This window comes from Callithrix jacchus, chromosome X, assembly GCF_049354715.1.
Source record: "Callithrix jacchus isolate 240 chromosome X, calJac240_pri, whole genome shotgun sequence".
Lineage (NCBI taxonomy): Eukaryota > Metazoa > Chordata > Mammalia > Primates > Cebidae > Callithrix > Callithrix jacchus.
This window is the reverse complement of record NC_133524.1, coordinates 116,737,819-116,758,146: the sequence shown is the minus strand read 5'-3', so window position 1 is coordinate 116,758,146 and position 20,328 is coordinate 116,737,819. Positions and strand designations below refer to the sequence as shown.

General features: G+C 39.9%; 1 long non-coding RNA gene and 1 pseudogene across 2 annotated transcripts in view; one reads left to right on the top strand and one right to left on the bottom strand.

Annotated features, from left to right (window-relative positions):
- LOC108589962 (uncharacterized) overlaps window positions 1-20,328 on the bottom strand; it is a 454,173-nt gene that overhangs the window by 297,802 nt on the left and 136,043 nt on the right. The window lies entirely within an intron of this gene.
- On the top strand, window positions 117-2,956 carry LOC100395822 (proliferation-associated protein 2G4 pseudogene; annotated as a pseudogene).

Below are 20,328 nucleotides of genomic sequence, written 5' to 3'. Positions count from 1 at the left end.
ACTAGAACATTTAGAATTACCCATGTAGATCACATTATATGTTTATTGGACAGTGCTGCTCTAGAGCATGGTTTTGAAGAAAACTTCATGGATGGCCCAGGTTGCCTGGAGGCCACATGGCATTGCTGAGCTTGGGCCCAGACTTTGATCTGGAGCAGTGGCTCTCCAAGTTTGGTCCTCCAAACAGCATCACCAGCATTACCTGGGAATTCTCAGACTCCACCCAAGACCTATGGAATCTGAAAATCTGGGGTGGGGTCAGCAAGCTGTGTTTTAACAAGTCCCCCAGGGGCTTCTGATGAACACTAAGGTTGGAGAGCCACTGGTTTCAAGCAACAGAGGAAGAAGCTGTGCTTCACCTCCTGTCAGACCGGCCTTAATTCACTGGCTAGGGGCTGTTTCAGGTAAACCGAAAGGGACAGCAAGGGCTGGGCTGGGGAGGAGGCTAGAACTCACAGGGGCTGAGGCCTAGAGGGGAAAAATGCATAAAGGAAAAAGTCAGTCCAAAAGGATACAAACATGATACCATGTATATGACTTCTAAGAAAACAGAGGAATGATCACCATAAATTGATCGTGGGTATATATAGAGAGACTAAAAGGTGTGCATGTAAGAGATGGATACAAATGAAGCATACAGAAAGGTGTGCATTCAAAAGACAAGCACTTTTGAGACGGCGGTTACCTCTCAGGGAAAGAAAGGGAGGGGCATTCAAGTACAGAAGGCTCCACAGCAGGAATCAACTGTACTTGTAATGTTACATTTCTTAAGCTGAATAGTAGATACATGGATGTTTATAGTGATGTTTTCTACAATTTTGTGTAGGTCTGAAATATTTCTAAAGTGGGAGGGGGAAGGGGAGCAGTTCTTCCCACACCACTGGGGCAGGAGTCAGAATCCTAGAACCCAACCCCGCCTTTGAGGTCATTATGAAGGTACAGTTGTCATAATGCCAACTGGAGATAAACCATGAAATAAAACATGTTGTGTTAGTTGATTTAAACATTTCAAATATTTAGACCTATGGTATGTGGATCCCAAGTTGAACTCTTGTTCTGAAACCTGAAAATGTTACAGATGGGACATGCTCAATATCTAGCTGATAACCCCTTTCCCTTCCTCCCTCCATGCCGCTTTGTTACCTGAGCACAGTGGGGCCCTTTGTTTCTGAAAAGTGCTTGTTCTAGTAGCCCTTCTTGCTATAGAACTTGGACTTCTCCCTGACCCAGGCTAGAGTGCAACTGCCAACCACCTTGTCTCCTCCACTCGCCCCCCCAACCACACCCCTCTCTTTGCTCAACAGGTATCCAAACGCAAAACCTCTTCAATGGCCCTTCCCCCATACCAAATATCAATGCACACCCAAAGGCCATCAACTTGGTCAAGCACATCTGTGCAGACGTCCTTTATTCGCAGCACCACCTCTTAAGAACATTTTACTTCTCTAACAACCTTCAGCTCCGAGTCTTCTCTCCTATTTGATTTCCTTCCACCTGTGACAGACAGAGACAGACTACAGAACAGGTTACATTGTATTTGTTTGTCATGTAGTGAAGATAAAGCAAGCTACAAAGAAGCTAAAAACTTATCAGAATGAGCCTCTGGGTATTTAAAAATGAAACAAAAAGACCTCTTCATTTAAAAACAGAGCTTTGCTCTCGCCTGCCTATCGGCTCCCTTTCTTGCTTGACATTTTGCTGGCCCTTTCCTCGAAGATTGAGGGGGCTCAGACCACAGCCTGCGCTGGGAATGGAGACAGAGGTGGCGGCTCAGGGAAAACAAGGCTACCAGTGATGGTGATGGGAAGATATTGGGCTAGGACAAGCAGCAGGAGCAAACTATTGCCAAGGACCTGGTTGTGACCAAATATAAGATGGGGGGTGACACCACCAACCAGATACTTCAGTCCTTGTTAGAAGCATTTAGCTCAGATGCCTTGATTATGGAAGAAACAGGGAAAGTCTTAGAGAAAATAAAGGAAATGAAAAAAGGTATTGCTTTTCCCACCATCATTTTGGTAAATAACTGTGTATGCCACTTCTCCCCTTTGAAGAGCGACCAGGATTATATTCTCAAGGAAGGTAAGTTGGTAAAAATTGACCTTGGGGTCCATGTGAATGGCTTCATCACTAATGTAGCTCATACTTTTGTGGCCAATGTAGCTCAGGAGACCCAAGTAATAGGGAGGACAGCAGATGTTATTAAGGCAGCTCACCTTTGTGCTGAAGCTGCCCTACACCTGGTCAAACCTGGAAACCAGAACACACAAGTGACAGAAGCTCAGAACAAAGCTGCCCACTCATTTAACTGTGCTGCAATAGAAGGTATGCTGTCAAACCAGTGCAAGCAGCATGTCATCGATGGAGGAAAAAATCATTAACCAGAATCGCACAGACCTGCAGAAGGACCATGAAAAAGCTGAATTTGAGGTACATGAACTATATGCTGTGGATGTTCTCTTCAGCTCAGGAGAGGGCAAGACCAAGGATACATGACAGAGAACCACTATTTACAAATGAGACCCCTCTAAATAGTACAGACTGAAAATGAAAACTACATGTGCCTTCTTCAGTGAGATGGAAAGGCATTTTGATGTCAGGTCACTTATTTTAAGAGCATTTTAAGATGAGAAGAAGCCTCAGATTGGTGTGGTGAAGCGAGCCAAACATGAACTGCTACAATCATTTAATGTTCTCTGTGAGAAGGAGGGTGAATTTGTTGCCCAGTTTAAGTTTACAGTTCTGCTCATGCCCATTGACCTTATGCAGTAAACCAGTGTCCCTTCAAGCCTGACCTCTATAAGTCTGAGATGGAGGTCAAGGATACAGAGCTAAAGGCCCTCCTCCAGAGTTCTGTAAGTCAAAAAACCCAGAAGAAGAAAAAAAAGAGGTCTCCAATACTGCAGAGAATGCCACCAGTGAGGAAACAGTAGAAGAAAATGAAGCTGGGGGGTGAGGTGGGCCCCACCTCCCCTGATTACTGCTCCTGCCTCGTCCCCTTCCCACCACACCCTGGGTTCTGAAGTACAGTTCTTCTTCTCCACCTAGGACCACCATCAGAGTGGGGGTCCCCCTGCCCCCATCCCAGTTCCCCAACACAACCAGCTCCAACTGACTTTGGTCTTGGGAGGCAAGGCTTCCTAACTACAGAAGACTAAATGAAAAAAGAAATTAAATAATAAAATCAGGAGTCAAAAAATAAAATAAAATGAAAACAGAGCTTTGTTGTTAACTGTGGAAAAGAAATTCCTAATGGAGATTTCTAAGACTGAATGCTAGATGTGGGTGAAGGGGAGGAAGACAGCAAAGCACACTGCCATGTGTGTACCTATGCAACTATCTTGCATGTTCTGCACATGTACCCCAAAACCTAAAATGCAATTAAAACAACAACAACAACAACAAATAAAGATTAAAAAAAAAAGACTGATAATTACCTAATTCACCGTGAGCAAAGGGAGGAAGGAGGTGAAATAGCTACCAGGATTAAAGGGCATCTACCTAAAGGAACTGTTCACTATGGGAATACAAAGCAAATCAAATCCAGTCAATTGAAAACCTAGCATTATCAAAAAGGCAGATGCCATATCAGAAAAAAAATATAGATGTTTTAGGGCTGGTGCAGTGGCTCACACCTGCAATCTCAGCACTTTTGGAGGCCAATGAGGGAAGATCCCTTAAGTCCAGCTGTTCAAGTCCAGTCTAGGGAATATAGTGAGATCACTGTCTCTACAAAAAAAAATTTTTTTAATTAGCTGGGCATGATGGGGCACACCTGTAATCCCAGATACTCAGAAGGTTGAGGCAGGAGAATCATTTGAACCTGGGAGGTCGAGGTTACAGTGAGCTGACATCATGCCTCTGCACTCCAGCCTGGGTGACAGAGCGAGATTCCATCTCAAAAAAAAAAAAAAAAAAAAAGCACATTGTCCAAACATAAAGATTTTTTATGTCTATAACAGTGTATCCAGCATCATAGCTGGCCCTTACATGAGAGGAGAAACCTCATATGCCATGATGAGAATTCAAGGGAAAAAGGGATGTGAAGACCCTATGTAGACAGTCAAGACCTAGCCACGTAAGAAAAAAAAAATAACATTAATGGTAAAGGTTATTCCAAAACCCATGGGACTTGTTTAACAAACATTTACCAAACACCTGCCTTTTCACAGAGACCATGGGTGTTAGAACCTAGAGGAAGGCCAGCCAGGCACGGTGGCTCACACTTGTAATCCCAGCACTTTGGGAGGCCGAGGCAGGCAGATCACGAGGTCAGGTGTTCAAGACCAGCCTGGCCAACAGGGTGAAACCCTGTCTCTACCAAAAACACAAAAAATTAACTGGACATGGTGACATATGCCTGTAATCTCAGCAACTCTGGAGGCTGAGGCAGGATAATTGCTTGAACCCAGGAGGCAGAGGCTGTGGTGAGCAGAGATCAGGCCATTCCACTCCAACCTGGGCAACAGAACAAGACTATCTCAAAGAAAAAAAAGAAGAAGAAGAAAGAAAGAAACTAGACAAAGGCCTGTACATTCCCATTAAGGGGCCTATTCTTTCAGTGGAGCTAAACAATGTCTACACATATCACTGTAATCTAATGAGGAAAGTAATGTGGAGAGAGATAGCAAAGAAGTCTTCTTGGAGGTGATGAGTTTTGAGCCAGACTGTAAAGGAGGAGAATTTTAGACCGTTTTTTCCAGGATACTCTCTGCTACTCCAAAAATTAAATGGTAATCTCTTCAGGTTGTATATCCTTGGGTCCCTCCCCCATCCTACCCTATCCCTAATGATGAGTTTGCAAAGAGAAAGGACTTGGCCACTTTTCTTGACTGACAGACGAAGTCCGGTAGAGAAAGAAAGCACATTTCCCTAAGCAAATCTTAAATCCTGATTGTGCCAACTTCCTGGTTTAGAGATCAGATATGAGTCTTTTGGAATTGTCATTTGTAGCTGGTGCTTGTTTCACATGTGGAAGCCAAAGACAGCAGAACTCAGCTGTAATCTCATCTACTCTGGAGGCTGAGGCAGGATAATTGCTTGAACCCAGGAGGCAGAGGCTGTGGTGAGCAGAGATCAGGCCATTCCACTCCAACCTGGGCAACAGAACAAGACTATCTCAAAGAAAAAAAAGAAGAAGAAAGAAAGAAACTAGACAAAGGCCTGTACATTCCCCTTAAGGGGCCTATTCTTTCAGAAGGTCAGATACCTAAGGATAAAGGATAGGCACCAACTATACACCAGAGATATGGAATGTGACATCCTGTATAGGTTTACATCTGCAGGCAGCAGGCTAGACAGATAACTGAGGATATGGAGACTGTTCCATGGGATTCTGAATCATGTACTGCTATGAAGAGATCCCCAGTGTGGAAGCTAGGAGACTCTTCCTCAGTTTTGCTTCAGTATTTCTTGAAAACACACCTGCTCAAATTTTTTTCTCCTTTGTTTGCTGGTGCCAACCAGTTCCCCTCCCAGAGACTTGAAGCCAACTCTAACCACCTGGTGACATAGTGTGCTGCCACGGCAACAGAACCATCTCCAGGATCCACTTCACTTCTTTACAACACCTTGTTCTACGGCAAGCCTAGTGATCAATTCTACCTCCCTGAACAAATAAGAAGATTCAGGTGCATGCTTCTTTGCCCAAAAACTTTAATATTGACAATAGTCTTTATATTGTGTTTCAACTCCACTGATAACTGCAGGAGGCAACTGGCAAAGAAATGATTACATAAACTACACTCTTGGCAAATATATCAGAATATCAACACTGTATACATCTGGAAGGCATTGGCTTCCAGAAGTCTTGGCCAAATCCCCTAGAGGGGCACAGGAATGGTGGGGGGCACTAGGATGGGGACCATGGAGAGTTCTGCTATCTTTGGCTTCCACATGTGAAACAAGCACCAGCTACAAATGACAATTCCAAAAGACTCAGCATTGGCACATTAAAAAACACCCAATAAATGTGGTAAACATAAATCCATGACTTAATAAATGAAATTGACCAGTTTACATAAAAAGTAAAGACAAAGGGGTGCACTGATTAGAAAAGAGGAAGAGAATTGTGGCAGAAAGTAGTATCTGTTTGTCCTGGGAGTCAAATCTACTTTTCAGGGTAAAGAACAAACTCCTTAGTGTTGTATTCATGACCGCAATGCGATTTTCAGGCCCATTTGCTACTCTGCCCAATGATCTAGCCATTTCCTTACACACACACACACACACACACACACACACACACACACACCTCTACCACTGTTCATACTGTTTCCTTTACCTGCAGTGACCTCTTTGCTTTCCTCACCCCTTCACTACTACTAGTGATTTTTCAGGAAGTGAAATGCTTCCTCTTGAGCACCTTCCCAAGCACCAACACACCTTCCCAATCACCAACACACCTTCCTTCTCTCTTCCTCCTAAATAATCATTCTTTCTCCTGGAATAGATAGTAGTTTGTGCTTATCCCTGTTTTGAAACTTGACATGTTATATCATCCTTGTACAAACATCTGTCTTCCACTCTAGACCATGAACTAGATAGATCAAAGCATGTTCTTTAGGCACCATGAGTATCCAGCTTCTAACATAACATCAAACATATAGTAGGTGCTCAATACATGCTCAGTGAATGACTGGATGACTAGAGTCTGAAGTGTCTCTCCTGCAGCTTAAAGTAGACAGGTCAGCTCTTCACAACCTGAGAAGACACTTGTGTGGTGTGTGTGCATGTGTGTGTGTGTGTGTGTGTGTTTTGTAATATCCTAGGTCATCTAAAATCAATAGTAATGGTCCAGTTGCAAGCAGTGGAGCAAAAATGAATGGACAATATTCCCATGTAAAAAAAAATAAATTTAGAGGGAGAGGAGAAGATGGCACTATAGTAGCAACTCAGGATTGTAGCTCCCAGTGAAAGCACAGAGGGTGAGTGGACACCACATTTCCAGATGGATCTTTACTGCCCACAGACCAGGAGATTCCCAGGTGTAGGAGCCCCATAGGCAGCTGTTTCGGCCAGCCGTAAAAAATGTAAAAAATACACTGGTCTGATTGCCTTGTTAAACTGGCAATTTGAGATTTGGGAAGGTGGATTAGCACATACATCTGATTAAATGGCACTTAAACAGTAAGCCAGGCCAGGAGATTTCCAGGCAGTGACGTTGATTCAGCCGGGGCAGTGGTTCGCCGCACGGGAAATCACACAGATCCCGGTGCCCTTTCAGCAGGTGACTGGAACACATGGGAGAGAGTCAACCGTTCAACTTAATAAAAAAAGGACTCTGAGGCACGGAGCCAGGTGATCAGGCTCGGAGGGTCCCACCCCCATAAAAACAAACAAAATGGCAATTGGAAATGCTCGGGGCTGAGAGTTCCATGGCAAGCACAGCAGAACCCAGGACAGTGCAGCTCGGTGTGGGAAGGGCATCCACCATTACCAAGGAACTCCACCCCTATGGAGATACTCTACCATTGCTGATGCAGCCTGCCATTGCCATGGCAACCTGCCATTGCCAAGGCAACCCGCCATAACAGAGACAGTCAGTCATTACAGAGGCAGGCCACCATCGCCATGGCAGTTCTAACCACACCCATATAAACAGGACTACGGGGAATTACACATGGCAGCAGGGCAGAGCCCAGAGCAGCTCAGCATAGCCTCTGCAGGCAGGCAGTGACTAGATTGCCTCCTTGCTGGGCAGGACAGTGCAACGGATACTCATAAATAAAGCCCTAACTCCCCGGGAAAGAGCACCTGAGGAAAAAAGGGGGCTTTATGAGTTCTGCTGCAGCAGAATTAAAGGTACCTGCCTAGCAGCCCTGAATGAACAATGGAGCTCACAGCTCAGCACTTGACCTCCTATAAAGTACAGACTGTCTCCTCAAGCAGCTCCCTGCCCCCGTATATCCAAAGAGTCACCTCACAAAGGACTGATCAGACTGACATTTGGCGGGCATCATTCTGGGACAAATAGCAGAAGAAGAAACTGGTAGCAACCCTCACAGTTCTGCAGCTGCTACAGGTGTTCCCCAGCAAGCAGGGCCTGGAGTGGACACCAGTAGTCCTACAGCTGAGGGGCAAGACTGTTAGAAGGAAAACTAAAAAACAGAAATTCTTCACCATCAACAATCTGGACGTCCACTCAGAGACCCAATCGGAAAATCAGCAACTACTCAGACGACAGCTGGATAAATTCTCAAAGATGGGAAGAAACCAGCGCAAAAAGGAGGAAAACACCCAAAACTGGAACATCTCGCCTCCTACAAGGGACCACAACCCCTCACCAGCAAGGGAACAAAGCCAGATGGAGAATGAGTGTGATGAAATGACAGAATCAGACTTCAGAAGGTGGGTAATGAGAAACGACCGTGAGCTAAAATAACACGTTCGAACTCAATGCGAAGAAACTAAGTACCTTGAAAAAAGATTTGAGGAAATGATAACAAGAATGGACACCTGAGAGAGAAATAGGGTGAATTGATGGAGCTGAAAAACACAAGATGAGAACTTCGCGAAGCATGCTCAAATCTCAACAGCCGAATTGACCAAGCAGAAGAAAGGATATCAGAGGTAAAAGATCAACTCAATGAAATAAAATGAGAAGGCAAGATTAGAGAAAAAAGCACAAAAAGGAATGAACAAAATCTCCAAGAAATGTGGGAGAATGTGAAGAGACCTAATCTACGTTTGATAGGTGTACCTGAATGAGATGAAGAGAATGAATCCAAACTAGAAAATACTCTTCAGGATATTATCCAGAAAAATTTCACCAACCTAGCAAGGCAGGCCAATATTCAAGTCCAGGAAATACAGAGAACACCACAAAGATATTCCGCAAGAAGAGCAACCCCAAGGCACATAATCGTCAGATTCACCAGGGTTGAACTGAAGGAGAAAGTGCTAAGAGCAGCCAGAGAGAAAGGTCAGGTCACCCAAAAAGGGAAGCCCATCAGACTCACAGCAGATCTCTCAGCAGAAACCCTACAAGCCAGAAGAGAGTGGGGGCCAATATTCAACATCCTTAAAGAAAAGAACTTTCAACCCAGAATTTCATATCCAGCCAAACTGAGCCTCATAAATGAAGGAAAAATAAAATCCTTTGCAAACAAGCAAGTACTCAGAGATTTTGTCACCACCAGGCCTGCTTTACAAGAGCTCCTGAAAGAGGTACTAGGCATAGAAAGGAACAACCAGTACCAGCCATTCTAAAAACATACCAAATGCTAAAGAGCATCAGCAAAAAGAAGAATCTGCATCAACTAATGGGCAAAACAGACAGCTAGCATCAAAATGGCAGTATCAAATTCACACATAACAATATTAACCCTAAATGTAAATGGGCTAAATGCACCAATCAAAAGACACAGACTGGCAAATTGGATAAAAAGTCAAAACCCATCGGTGTGCTGTATGCAGGAAACCCATCTCACATGCAAGGATACACAAAGGCTCAAAATAAAGGGATGGAGGAAGATTTACCAATCAAATGGAGAGCAAAAAAAGCAGAAGTTGCAATTCTCGTCTCTGATAAAATAGACTTTAAAGCAACAAAGATCAAAAGAGACAAAGATGGACATTACATAATGGAAAAAGGATCGATACAACAAGGAGAGCAAAGGATCCTAAATATAAATGGACCCAATACAAGAGCACCCAGATATATAAGGCAAGTTCCTAATGACTTACAAAGAGACCTAGACTCCCACACAATAATAGTGGGAGACGTTAACACTCCGCCATCAATATTAGACAGATCAACCAGACAGAAAATTAACAAGGATATCCAGGACTTGAACTCAGACCTGGAACAAGCAAACCTGATAGACATTTACAGAACTCTCCACCCCAAATCCACAGAATATACATTCTTCTCAGCACCGCATCACATCTACTCTAAAACTGACCACATAATTGAAAGTAAATCACTCCTCAGCAAATGCAAAACAACTGAAATCATAACAAACAGTCTCTCAGACAATAGTGCAATCAAGTTAGAACTCAGAATTCAGAAACTAACTCAGAACCACACAGCTTCATGGAAACTAAACAACTGGCTCTTGAATGTTGACTGGATAAACAATGAAATGAAGGCAGAAATAAAGAAGTTCTTCAAAACCAATGAGAACGAAGACACACCATACCAGAATCTCTGGGACACATTTAAAGCAGTATATAGAGGAAAATATACAGCAATAAGTGCCCACATGAGAAGAGTGGAGAGATCCAAAATTGACACCCTATCGTCAAAATTGAAAGAGCTAGAGGAGCAAGATCAAAAAAACTCAAAACCTAGCAGATCATAAGAAATAACTAAGATCAGAGCAGAAATGAAGGAGATAGAGACACGAAAAACCCCTCAAAAAATCAATAAATCCAAGAGCTGGTTTTTTGAAAAGATAAACAAAATAGACAGACCACTAGCCAGACTGATAAAAAAGAAAGGAGAGAACAACCAAATAGATGCAATAAAAAAAGATAAAGGGGAAATCACCACAGATTCCACAGAAATTCAAAACATCATCAGAGAATGCTACAAAAAACTCTATGCACATAAACTAGTAAACCTGGAAGAAATGGATAAATTCATGGACACTTGTGTCCTCCCAAGTCTAAACCAGGTGGAAGCCAAAACTATGAATAGACCAATAACATGGTCTGAAGTTGAGGCAGCAATTAAGAGCCTACCACACAAAAAAAAGTCCAGGTCCAGATGGATTCACAGCCGAATTCTAACCAGGCAAACAAAGAGGAACTGTTACCATTCCTTCTGAAACTATTCCAAATAATCCAAAAAGAGGGAATCCTTCCCAAATCATTTTATGAGACCAACAACATCCTGATACCAAAACCCGGCAGAGACCCAACAAGAAAAGAAAACTTCAGGCCAATATCCATGATGAACATAGATGCAAAAATCTTTAATAAAATACTGGCAAGCCGATTGCAACAGCACATCAAAAAGCTTATCCACCATGATGAATTAGGATTCATCCCGGGGATGCAAGGCTGGTTCACCATATGCAAGTCTATAAACGTCATTCACCACATAAACAGAACCAAAAACAAAAACCACATGATTATCTCAATTGACGCAGAGAAGGCATTTGACAAAATTCAACAGCTCTTTATGCTAAAATCCCTCAATAAACTCGGTATTGATGGAACGTATCTCAAAGTAATAAAAGCAATTTATGACAAACCAACAGCCAATATCATAGTGAATGGGCAAAAACTGGAAGCATTCCCTTTGAAATCTGGCACTAGGCAAGGATGCCCTCTCTCACCACTCCTATTCAATATAGTACTGGAAGTTCTATCCAGAGCAATCAGGCAAGAAAAAGAAATAAAGAGTATTCAAATAGGAAAGGTGGAAGTCAAATTGTCTCTATTTGCAGATGACATGATAGTATATCTAGAAGACCCCATTGTCTCAGCCCAAAAACTCCTGAAACTGATAAGCAACTTCAGCAAAGTCTCAGGATACAAAATCAATGTGCAAAAATCAGAAGCATTCCTCTACACCAATAACAGACTTAAAGAAAGCCAAATCAAGAACTAACTGCCATTCACAATTGCTACAAAGAGAACAAAATACCTAGGAGTCAAACTAACAAGGAACGTAAAGGACCTCTTCAAGTAGAACTACAAACCACAGCTCAATGAAATAAGAGAGGACACAAACAGATGGAGAAACATTCCATGTTCATGATTAGGAAGAATCAATATCGTGAAAATGGCCATACTGCCCAAAGTAATTTACAGACTCAGTGCTATCCCCATCAAGCTACCAATTAACTTCTTCACAGAACTGGAAAAAACTACCTTGAACTTCATATGGAACCAAAAGAGAGCCCGCATAGCCAAGTCAATTCTAAGCAAAAAGAACACAGCAGGAGGCATCCCACTATGGGACTTCAAACTATACTACAATGTTACAGTAATAAAAACAGCATGGTACTGGTACCAAAACAGAGATATAGACCAATGGAACAGAACAGAGGCATCGGAGGCAACACAACATATCTACAACCATACAATCTTTGATAAACCCAACAAAAACAAGCAATGGGGAAAGGATTCTGTGTTTAATAAATGGTGTTGGGAAAACTGGCTAGCCATGTGCAGAAAGCAGAAACTGGACCCCTTCCTGACACCTTACACTAAAATTAACTCCAGATGGATTAAAGATTTAAACATAAGACCTGGCACCATAAAAACCCTAGAAGAAAATCTAGGCAAAGCCATTCAGGACATAGGATAGGCAAGGGCTTCATGACCAAAACACCAAAAGCATCGGCAACAAAAGTTGAAATAGACAAATCGGACCTAATCAAACTCCACAGCTGCTGCACAGCAAAAGAAACGGTCATTAGAGTAAATCGGCAACCAACAGAATGGTTAAAAACTTTTGCAGTTTACCCATCTGACAAAGGGCTGATATCCAGAATTTACAAAGAACTAAAGCAGATTTAAAAGAAAAAAACAAACAAGTCCATTCAAAAGTGGGCAAAGGATATGAACAGACACTTTACAAAAGAAGACATATATAAAGCCAACAAACATATAAAAAAATTCTCATCATCACTGGTCATTAGAGAAATGCAAATCAAAACCACATTGAGATACCATCTCATGCCAGTTAGAATGGTGATCATTAAAAAATCTGGAGACAGCAGATGCTGGAGAGGATATGGAGAAAAAGGAACACTTTTACACTGCTGGTGGGAGTGTAAATTAGTTCAACCTTTGTGGAAGACAGTGTAGCAATTCCTCAAGGACCTAGAAATAGAAATTCCATTTAACCCAGCAATCCCATTACTGGGTATATATCCAAAGGACTATAAATTGTTCTACTATAAGGACACATGCACAGGAATGTTCATTGCAGCACTGTTTACAATAGCAAAGACCTGGAACCAACCCAAATGCCCATCGATGATAGACTGGACTGGGAAAATGTGACATATATACACAATATAATATTATACAGCAATCTAAAATGATGAGTTCATGTCCTTTGTAGGGACATGGATGAATCTGGAGAACACAAACTGACACAAGAACAGAAAATGAAATACCACATGTTCTCACTCATAGGCGGGTGACAAACAATGAGAACACATGGACACAGGGAGGGGAGCACTACACACTGGGGTCTATTGGGGGGAATAGGGGAGGGACAGCAGCAGGGGAGCTGGGGAGGGATAGCATGGGGAGAAATGCCAGATGTGGGTGAAGGGGAGGAAGGCAGCAAATCACACTGCCACGTGTGTACCTATGCAACTATCTTGCATGTTCTGTACATGTAACCCAAAACCCAAAATGCAATAAAAAAAGTGAATTTAGCCACAGACCTTACAACTTTCGTGGAAATTAATTTAAAATGAACCATAGAACTAAATGTGAAACACAAAACTACACAAATACTAGAAGATAACTCAGGAGAAAATCTAGATGACCTTGGGTTTGGACATGACTTTTCAGATATAACACCAAAGGCATAATTGATGAAAGAAATAATTAATAAGCTAGACTTCATTGAAATTAAAAATATCTGCTTTGTGTAAGAAACTGTCAAATAAATAAGAAGACAAGCCTCAGACTGGGAGAAAATATTTGCAAAAGTAACTGATAAAAGACTGCTATTCAAAATATACAAAGAACTCTTAAAACTCACCAATAAGAAAACTACTAACAATTCAATGAAAATTTACAGGTACAAAATTACAATTAGGATGTATTATTCCATTTTCATATGGCTGTAAAGAACTGCCTAAACTAGGTAATTTATAAAGGAAGAGGTTTAATTGACTCACTGTTCAGCATGGCTGGGGAGGCCTCAGGAAACTAACAATCATGGTGGAAGGTGAGGGGGAAGCAAGGCACCTTCTTCACAAGGGGCTAGAAGGAAAAGTACTGAGCAAAATGCCAGACCATATAAGACCATTAGATCTCATGAGAACTCACTATCATGAGAACAGCATGGGGGAAACAGCCCTCATGATTCAACTACTCTCACCTGATCTCCCCTTGACATGTGGAAATTATGGGGATTACAATTCAAGATGAGATTTGGGTGAGGACACAAAGCCTAACCATATCATAGGAAGAATAAGTTCTTCTGTTTTAATACACAGTAAGGTAACTAGAGCAAATAACAAAATAGTGTATATTTCAATATTGCTAGAAGAGATTTTTAATGTTATCACCACAAAGAAGTAATAAATGTCTATAGTAGTGAACATACAACAAGAAGAACTAGAGACCCAAAAGCAAACCAATCCCAAAGCTAGCAGAAGACAATAAATAACCAAAATCAAAGCTGAACTGAAGGGGATTGAGATGAAAAAATATTCAAAATATCAACGAATGAGAGTTGTTTTCTTGAAAAAATTAATAAAATACATAGGCCACCATCTAAACTAATAAAGAAGAAAATAGACCCCATTAAACACAACTAGACATGACAAAGTGCATACTACCATTGGCCCCAAAGAAATACAACCATCACAGAATATTGTGAACACCTCTATGCACATAAACTAGAAAACTTAGAAGAAATGTATAAATTTTTGGACACATACACTCTCCAAAGACTGAACCAATAAGAAATTGAATCCTTGAATAGAATATAATGAGCTCCAACATTGAATCAGTAATAAGTACCCTACCGACCCCCAAAAACCCCAAGACTGGTTCACAACTGAATTCTACAAGATATACAAAGAAGAACTGGTATAATTTCTACTGAAACTATTTCCAAACTTTGAGGAGGACAGACTCCTTCCTAATTCATTCTACAAGATCAGCATCATTCTGATACCAAAACCTAGCAGACACACACAAAAAAAGAAAATTTCAGACCAATATTCTTGATGAAAGTCAATGCAAAAATCCTCAACAAAACAATGGCAAACTGAATCCAGCAGCACATCAAAAACCATATCCACCATGATTGAGTAAGCTTTATCCCTGGATGCAAGCTTGATTTAACATACACAAATCAATAAATGTGATTCATCACATAAACAGAACTAAAGACAAGAACCACATGATGATCTCAACAGATGCAGAAATGGCTTTCAATTAAATTCAACACCCCTTCACATTAAAAACTCTCAATAAAATAGATCTTGAAGGAAGAAACATCAAAATAACAAGAGCCATAAATGACAAACTGACAACAAATATCATACTGAATGGGTGAATGCTGGTGCATTCTCCTTGAAAACTGGCACAATACAAGGATGCCCTCCCTCTCTCACCACTAGTATTCAACGTAGTATTAAAAGTTCTGGCCAGAGCAATCAAATAAAAGAAAGAAAGAATGGGCATCCCAAATAGGAAGAGAGAAAGCCAAACTATCCCTGTTTTCAGACAATATAATCTTATATCTAGGAAACTCCATAGTTTCAGCCCAAACGCTCCTTTAGCTGATAAAAACTTCAGCAAAGTTGGCCGGGTACAGTGGCTCATGCCTGTAATCCCAGCACTTTGGGAGGCTGACATGGGCAGATCACCTGAGGTCAGGAGTTTGAAGCCAGCCTGGCCAACATGGTGAAACTCTGACTCTAAAAAAAAAAAAAAAAAAAAAAAAAAAAAAAAAAAAAAAATTTTAAACTTCAGCAAAGTTTCAGGAAACGAAATTAATATATACAAATCACTAGCATTCATTTATACCAACAATAGTCAAGCTGAGAGCCAAATCAGGAATGTAATCCCATTCATAATTGACACAAAAAGAATAAAATATTATACCTAGGAATACAGCTAACCAGGAAAATGAAATCTCTACAAGGAGAACAAAACACTGCCCATAGAAATCAGATCTACACAAATGGAAAAACATGCCATGCCTATGGATAGGTAAAATCAATATTGTTAAAATGGCCATACTGCCCAAAGCAATTTATAGATTCAATGTTATTTCTATCAAATTACAAGTGACATTCTTCACAGAAAAAAAAAATTTTTAATTCATATGAAAAACAAGAAAAAAAATATTTTAAAATTCATATGAAACCAAAAAAGCCTAAATGGCCAAGGTAATCTTAGCAAAAAGAACAGAGCTGGAGGCACCATGCTCCCCAACTTCTAACTATACTACAGGGCTCCAGTAACCAAAACAGCATGGTACTGATAACAAAAACAGAAACAGACCAATGGAACAAAATAGAGAGCCCAGAAATAAGGCTGCACACCTACCAGTATCTGATCTTCAATAAAGCTGACAAAAAATAAGCAATGGGGAAAGCATTCCCTACTCAATAAATGGGGCTGGGAGAACTGGCTAGCCATATGCAGATGATTGAAACTAGATCCCTTTCTTACATTGTATACAAAAATAAACTCAAGATGGACTAAATGCTTAAATGTAAAACCCCAAACTATAAAAACCCTGGAAGAAAATCTAGGCAACACCATTATGGACATTAGAACAGGCAAACATTTCCTGATGAAGATGCCAAAAGCAATTGCAACAAAAGCAAAAATTGACAATTGGATCTAATTAAACCCAAGAACTTCTTTTCTGCACAGTGAAAGAAACTATCAAGAGAGTACACAGACAATCAACAGAATGGGACAAAATTTTTGCAAACTGTGTATCTGACAAAGGTCTAACATCTAGCATCTATAAAGAACTTAAATTTACAAGAAAAAAACAACCACATTAAGGACACGAACAGACACTTTTTGAAAGAAGACATACATGTGGCCAACAACCATTTGAACAAAGTTCAATATCACTGATCATTAAAGAAATGCAAAACAAAACCACAATGAGATACCATCTCATACCTGTCAGTATGGCTATTACTAAAAAGCAAAAAAAACAGATGCTGGCAAAAAAGTTGTGGAGAAAAGGAAATGCTTATATGCTGTCAGTGGGAGTGTAAATTAGTTCAACCATTGTGGCAAGCATGGTGACAATTCCTCAAAGAGCTGAAAACAGAACTACCATTTCACCCAGCAATCCCTTTGCTGGGTATTCACCAAAAGAAATACAAATCATTCTATCACAGAGACACATGCACATATATATTGATTACTGCATTATTCACAATAGCAAAGACATGGAATCAACCTAAATACTCATCACTAGAAGACTAGGTAGAGAAAATGTGGTACATATACACTATGGAATATAATGCAACCATAAAAAAGAATGAGATCATGTCCTTTGCAGGAAAATGGATGAAGCTAGAGGCCACTATACTTAGCAAACTAAAGTAGGAACAGAAAACCAAATACTGCATGTTCTCACTTATAAGTGGGAGCTAAACAATGAGAACACATGGACACATAGAGTAAAAAAAACAGACACTGGATCCTACCAGAGGGTGGAGGCTGGGAAGAGGAAGAGGATTAGGAAAAATAACAAAAGGCACTAGTCTTAATACATGGGTGATGAAATAATCTGTACAATAAAACCCCATGACATGGGTTTGCCTATATTAACAATGTATCCTTGAATTTAAAAATAAATAAATAAATAAAAATAAAAATGTTATGTTTCTAATAGAGATTATTTGGATTTTATCTCTTCATTTCTTAGTTAGTCTCACTAATGTTCTATCAATTTTGTTTATCTTTTCAAAGAACCAATTTTTTGTTTCATTTGTCTTTTGTAGTTTTTTTGTTGTTGTTTCAATTTCACTTAGTTCTGCTCTCATCTTTGTTATATCGTTTCTGCTGCTGGGTTTGGTTTGTTCTTGTTCTCTAGTTCCTTGAGGTGTGACTTTAGATTGTCTATTTGTGCTCTTTCAGACTTTTTAATGTAGGCATTTAATGCTATGAACTTTCCTCTTAGAACCACTTTTGCTGTGTCCCAGAGGTTTTGATAGGTTGTGTCACAATTATCATTCATTTCAAATAACTTTAATTTCCATCTTGATTTCACTGTTGACCCAGTGATTGTTCAGGAGCAGATTATTTAATTTCCCTGTATGTTTACGGTTTTCAGAGTTTCTTTTGGAATCTATTTCCAGTTTTATTCCACATGGTCTGAGAAAGTACTTGATGTAATTTTTATTTTCTTACATTTACTGAGACTTGTTTCGTAGCCTATCATATGCTCTGTCTTAGAGAATGTTCCATATGCTGATGAACAGAATGTATATTCTGCAGTTGTTGGGCATAATGTTCTATAGATACCTGTTAAGCCCAATTTTTGTAGGGTAGAGTGTAAGTCCATTGTTTGTTTGTTGACTTTCTGTCTTGATGACCTGTCTAGTGCTGTTGTTAGAGTATTAAAGTCTCATAATATTATTATGTTGCTATCTCATTTCTTAGGTCTAGTAGTAATTGTTTTATAAACTTGGGAGCTCCAGTGTTAGGTGCATATATATTTAGAATTGTGATATTTTCCTGTTGGACTACTCCTTTTATCATTATATAATGTCCTTCTTTGTCTTTTTTAACTGCTGTTGCTTTAAAGTTTGTTTTGTTTGATATAAGAATAGCTACTGCTGCTCATTTTTGATATCCAAGTCTTTCCCTCATCTTGACTTTAGATAACCTGGTGACTATGTGACTATGGAATATGTTTTTCCACCTTAAGTTTATGTGAGTTCTTATATGTTAGGTGAGTCTCCTGAAGATAGCAGAAACTTGGTTGGTGAATTCTTATACATTCTGTTAATCTGTATCTTTTAAGTGGAGCATTTAGTCCATTTACATTCAATGTTAGTATTGAGATGTGACTTACTATTCTATTCATGGTGCTATTTGTTGCCTGAATACCTTGGGTTTTTTAATTGTGTTTTTTTTATATAAGTCCTGTGAGATTTATGCTTTAAGGAGGTTCTATCTTTGTGTATTCTGAGGATTTGTTTCAAGATTTAGAACCCCTTTAAGCAGTTCTTGTAGTGCTGGCTTGGTAGTGGTGAATTATCTTAGCATTTGTTTGTCTGGAAAAGACTGTATCTTTCCTTCATTTATGAAGCCTAGTTTCACTGGATACAAAATTCTTCACTGATAATTGTTTTGTTTAAGGAGGCTGAATATAGAACCACAATCCCTTCTAGGTTATAGAGTTTCTGCTGAGGAATCTGCCGTCAATCTAGTAGGTTTTCCTTTATATATTGCCTGATGCTTTTGCCTCAAAGCTTTTAAGTTTCTTTCCTTCATCTTGACTTTAGATAACCTAATGACTATGTACATAGGCAATGATCTTTTTGCCATGAATTTCCCAAGTATGCTTTGAGCTTCTTGTATTTGGATCTCTAGATCTCTAGCAAGACCAGTGTATTAGTCCATTTTCATGCTGTTGATAAAGACATACCCGAGACTGGGCAACTAAAAAAAAAAAGATAAAAGAGGTTTAATGGACGTACAGTTCCACATGTCTGGAAAAGCTTCACAATCATGACAGAAGGCAAGGAGGAGCAAGTCATATCTTACATGAATTATAGCAGGCAAAGAGAGAGAACTTGTGCCCGGCAACTCTTCTTTATAAAATCATGAGATCTCATTAGACTCATTCACTATCAGAAGAACAGCATGGAAAAGACCTGCCCCCATGATTCAGTTACCTCTCACCAGGTCCCTCCCATAACACATGGGAATTCAAGATGAGATTTAGGTGTGAACACAGCCAAACCATATCAATCAGGAATGTTTTCCTCTATTATATCTTCAAATATGTCTTCCGAACATTTGGACTTTTCTTCTTCCTCAGAAATATCAATTATACTTAGGTTTGAATGCTTAACATAGTCCCAAAGTTCTTGGAGGCTTTATTCATTTTTTTAAATTCTTTTTTGTCTTTGACAGTTTGGGTTAATTCAAAAGCCTTGTCTTCAAGCTCTGAAGTTCTTTCTTCTGCTTGTTCAATTCTACTGCTGAGACATTCCAGTGTATTTTGCATTTCTTTAAGTGTATTCTTCATTTCCAGAAGTTGTGACTGTTTTTTATTTATGCTCTCTATTTCACTGAAGAATTTTTTTTTCATATCCTGTATAATGTTTTTCATTTATTTAAGTTGAATTTTGCCTTTCTCTGGTGCCTCCTTGATTCGTTTAATAGTTGACCTTCTGAATTCTTTTTCTGCCAATTCAGAGATTTCATCTTGGTTTGGATCCATTGCAGGTGAGCTGGTATGATCTTTTCAGGGAGTTTTGTCATATAATTAGAATTGTTTTTCTGGTTCCTTCTTATTTTGGTATATTATGTCATATAGAAGATCTGAGATTCAAGGGCTGCTGTTCAGGTTCTTTTGTCCCACAGGGTGCTCCCTTGATGTGGTGGTCTCATTCTTCACATAGGAATGGGGATTCCTGAGAGCTGAACTTTAGTGGTTATCTTTGCTTTTCTGGGTCTAGCCAC